General features: G+C 34.4%; 1 non-coding gene across 1 annotated transcript; it reads right to left on the bottom strand.

Moving 5' to 3' along the window:
• Positions 1 to 4,413: 4,413 nt before the first annotated feature.
• On the bottom strand, positions 4,414 to 4,515 carry LOC115893023. The gene has a single exon (XR_004052982.1). It is a non-coding gene; the product is annotated as a U6 spliceosomal RNA (small nuclear RNA).
• Positions 4,516 to 5,134: the final 619 nt, after the last annotated feature.

Consider the following 5,134-nt stretch of genomic DNA (forward strand, 5'->3'; position numbering starts at 1 on the left):
TCAATCTTTATTTTCTTTATTCAAGAAAAATAATTGGCAAATATTTGCATACAAATCTTGTGATATATTTTCATATAGTTGTGTTAACATAATCTGAAGGACAGGTTGTAGTTTAGGCTAAACTTTCATAAAAGTTTTTGGATATTTTTATTTAGCACTACATTATTATATTCAATTTTCTCTGGGTGAGGTGATAGAAGATGTAAATAAATTCCTTTCTTGATGGATTTTATACTATTATCATATATTAGATGAACATCAGAGAGAATTAAATGATGTACTAACTGGCTGGGGGAATTGATCTAATGAAAACTGAGTCATGTACCTCTTTTATAGCCTGTTTCACTAGAATAGCAAACATAGTTTGGAAATTGTATCAAATGTTGAATATTCAATAGAAATTGTGAAGTGGAAATAATTAAGAAATTGGAAAGTGGACTTTTAAAAACAGATTTGGGTTTAAATTATTATGGTTTTACAGCTTTCACTACTTTGTTTAACTTGAAAAATTTTTGTTAAAGCTGGCAGATTAATGCATGATAAAAGTGATTAAATCTATAAAACTAAGTAATGCTGTGAAAGAAAAGATGTAGAAATAAAGGCATATGATTTAACAGTTGAGGCAAAATAGTTATAATAAAAAGACTGTTACATACACTTAAATCACATAAAACTGATATCACAAATGAAATGTTTAATAAATTTTATGACCTTTAAGTGTATTGGATCCTGACATTTTCCAGGTGATATTAGGTAGATTTGTAGTTTTAAGATTAACATGCCAATAAAATTAGGCTAAGTAATTAAATATGATATTCTAATAAATACCTTATGAATTATTAATACATGAATTTAATATGTAAAAATCAGAGTACTATAAAAACTTGAAACATTTTGAGTATAATTTTTGGTAGTTTAGCAGACATGTAGACAAGATCCAGTAAAATTAATTACATTTCGTGTGTGAAGAAAAATTCCCTATCTGTTTAGACTATGTTACCTAACAACTAAAAATTTTATGAGGAATTTTTGGAAGGAGTTGACGTAGTTTCTTATGTCAAATCATGACTCAAAAAGAGATATTATTTAGCTAGAGGCAGTCATATCAAAGAAAAGATCATAACACTCTAAAAATCAAGAAGCAATTTAGAAGTTATTAGAATGATTTGATGAGTGATATGTACTGTGAGTTATTTATAAGTTACAGCATACATCACTTAATAAAGTTTCAGGCTGGGCATGGTGGCTGAGGCAAGCAGATAGCTTGAGCTCAAGAGTTTGAGATCAGACTGGCTAACATGATGAAATCCCGTCTTTACACAAAATACAAAAATTAGCCGGGCATGGTGGCACAGACCTGTGGTCCCAGCTACTTGGGAGGCTGAGGTGGGAGGATTGTTTAAGCCTGGGAGATGGAGGTTTCAGGGAGCTGAGACCACGCCACTGCAGTCCAGCTCAGGTGACAAAGTAAGACTTTGTCTCAAAAAAAAAAAGTTTCATAGTATATATGTACACATATATGAGTAGTTTAGTATATTGTGGCTTATATGTACATACATAACATACTATACAGGTTGTTTCATATTCTTAATATCACTCAGCTTATTGGCCCCCGTACCTGGAGTCCAGAGACAGGAAGGGACTTGGGACAGGCTTCAGCTGGCATTTCCACCTGTTTCTCTCTAACCCCTTTGGCTCTGCTCTTCTCCATAAGGACTTAGTTCTTCAGCAGTAGAGTTCCGTATTGGTGGCAAAATGGTTGAAGCAATCCCAGGGGTCATCCTCATGTCGTGACAAGCAAAGAAAGATTATCTCCTAGCAGCTTTTCTTCCAGAGCAGTTAAACTTCATCCCCATAACTGTGCAAGATACCCTCGCATCTTGCATCTTGTTCCAGACTGAATCCTGGGCATGTGTTAAATCTTGTCTGTGTGGTCAGGGAATATCATACACAGTCTAGCATAGGCTGATTTCTTGAACAACTCCTGGCTCAGTCGATGGTATGCTCCCAGGCCTGACAGGTGCAGCCCTGAAGTCTGGGTGATGCAATGAAAGGAGAGTTGAGTCTGGCCTCTGGTCACATCCAGTGTAAACACCCTGAGTTAACCTGCAGTACCCACTGTGGCCCACTATCAGCCTGTACTTCTAGCTGCATCCCCTGCTGCTATATTGCCTGCACGTTAAACTCTGAATCACTCTGCACCAAGTATTGTTCCCTAAATGAACAAAGTAGAATAAAACCTGTAAACCCCTTTTTCTTAATCACTTCAATCTGGAATGTTTTCTACTTCCAGCGCATCAAAATCCAATTGCCCCCTTTTGTCACAAAGTCGACTTTATTTGTGATCTGAGACCGTATGACATAAAACAACAGATTGACTCTTTAGTTTAAAAAATTAAGTAATTTATTATTCACTTGTTGTCTTGGAAAAAAGGAAAGATCATTTGAATCTGCAAGGATGGTATGAAATTATTGGTTTATTAATGTAAATTGAATTGAGTTTTAATTTTAGTTGTTTCCTTGAGAAAGCAGAAAAATGGTTTTCCTACTAAATTAGTATTTCCTACTAAGTGAGGGAAATTTAGTTTGGACCACATGTGCCTAATGTGGGCTGTTAAATGTGGAGCACCTAGAGCTTTGAGAAATATACTGTGAAATATTAGGTTTTTTTTTTTTTTTTTTTTTTTGAAATTTCACTTGACCGAGCTATGGGGCAAGGGGAGAGTGTAAGGAAAGGACTGTGTCCTCTCTTAGAATGAATTAACTAGGAGTGGATCACGGAACTGTTTCTGGACATAGTGCAGTCCATGTTATTGTCTGATATTCAGATTATTCACAGTAAATTTTTTGAATTAATGAACTTCTTAACTATATATAAATTTTTATCCTATCTTTCCTATACACACAACACCTAATATGGTGTTCCACTTCCCCCTCTTCCTTTTCCCCATATAATTGGACAAAATCACTTTGCCTCTGATTCTTTAATGTTGGGTGAAATTCAATCCTCCAATCTTAGTCCAGGTTTGGAAGGACGAGAGACAGAAATCCAGTTTCAAGGGACTAAATGCAGGGCTGCCCAAAGCCTCGGAGGCCCTCCCTCTGTTAAATATCGTCTCTGTTACCCAGTTCTCCAGCAGTTAACTGGTTAACTTGTTAAGATGTAAATCTAAAAGAATCCCTGGGAAAATGGAACAGTGGGAATCTAGGGTTCTAAAATTTGTATTAGCAAAGGGTCTAAAACTCCTTTGTTTACAATGTCTTAATTATTAAAGAATCCAATAGCATTAAACAGCTTGAGAGAATGTTTGCCCAGGGGAAGTCTATATTTTTGGCAAGCAATAAAATGTTGAATATAAATGAAAGCTACCCTGAATCCTAGCATATGTGTCTCTACTATGTTATTTGCTTCCAGATTTTTTCCAAATGGATACTTTTAAACATATTTATCAGAATACTAAACTTATGCATCTCATTTTTGTTTAAATATGTCTTAAAATTTTCGGCCGGGCGCGGTGGCTCAAGCCTGTAATCCCAGCACTTTGGGAGGCTGAGACGGGCGGATCACGAGGTCAGGAAATCGAGACCATCCTGGCTAACATGGTGAAACCCCGTCTCTACTAAAAAATACTAAAAATTAGCCGGGCGAGGTGGTGGTCGCCTGTAGTCCCAGCTACTCGGGAGGCTGAGGCAGGAGAATGGCGTGAACCCGGGAGGCGGAGTTTGCAGTGAGCTGAGATCTGGCCACAGCACTCCAGCCTGGGCGGCAGAGCGAGACTCCGTCTCAAAAAAAAAAAAAAAAATTTCCCCTAGGTTGCTATGGTCTTCATAATTATTATTAAATATAACCAACTTTCCAAGAAACACTCTCAGTTTTGTACTGCCTAAACAAACTTGCATTATGATCTTTTCTCCTTTTGAATATATTTTCTTGGACTACATTTCCAGAAATAGAATTACTGAATAAAAGGTTTGGAAATATTTATGGCTCATTACATGAAATGCCAAACTTTTTCAAAAAAGAGTTTAAAACAATTTCTATCTCATAATACAGTATGTATATCAGTTTTGGTTATTCTCCACTATTATTCATTTTATTTAATTATACTTTCTTTATTCTTTTCATTTTACTGTCCCACTTCCAGACTCAAAGAAGATCCTAACCTCCTGGAGAACTAGGAAAGTGTATTTATTACTGTTGTATTTATTTACTTTGCTATAACATTAGAACAATGACTAACACAAACTAAGTAAACATTAAATGTTTGTTGCATTGATTTGAATTAATCATGGGAATTCTTTTTGCAGTTATAGTAACTGCCAAATTACTTCATGTTTTGGTAAATTACTTTATTATGATTTTAGCTTTTTTCGTTAACTGAGACTCATGTTCCTCTTTTTAGTGCTTTTTTGTTTTTAATGAAATGCTTCATGATTTTCTGTGTCATCCTTAAAAGGGGACATGTTTATTTTCTCTGGATTGTGCCAATTTTAAGATATTTTCTGCCAAAGTATGCATCATTTAATTTAATTTTACTCCTTCAATAAGCAATTATATGACTGAGTTTACAGTAAGCATTTGAGATACAATTGAGGTTAAACATTTTAAACATGTGCTTATTAAAATAATATTCTTTATTTTGTGAATTATTTGCTCTAGAGTTTGCCCATTTGAATCTTGAGTTTTATCTGTAAAATAATTATAATTAAATTTTAAACTTTTCCTGTTACATTTGCTCTAGATTTTTTTTTAGCTTTTTTCAATTTTTATTTGTGGCTACAATTCAGAAATTTCAAAATTTTATAGTCTCATTTGTTTTGGGGGCAGCAGATACCTCTTTTTCTTAGATAGTTCAAAGGTTATTGACTACTACTTAGCACTGCCATGATAGGCTAAATGTCCAGTTTTATTCTATTTGAGGCATTCCAGATATTATTAATGCTTTGTATAATGACATGTTGCACTTTCAGAGTATATTTAGGGATGGGATATAATTAGTTTGCATCGTCTGCATAGATTTTTTTAAACTGGGAAAACAATTACCTATGCATATATTAATTAAAAACATTTTCTTTTATTTTGATGTATGGGTCAGTTTTTAGTTTTTTCAACTTTTCAATGTGATGCAATATA

This window comes from Rhinopithecus roxellana, chromosome 13 (assembly GCF_007565055.1).
Source record: "Rhinopithecus roxellana isolate Shanxi Qingling chromosome 13, ASM756505v1, whole genome shotgun sequence".
In the NCBI taxonomy this organism is placed as follows: domain Eukaryota; kingdom Metazoa; phylum Chordata; class Mammalia; order Primates; family Cercopithecidae; genus Rhinopithecus; species Rhinopithecus roxellana.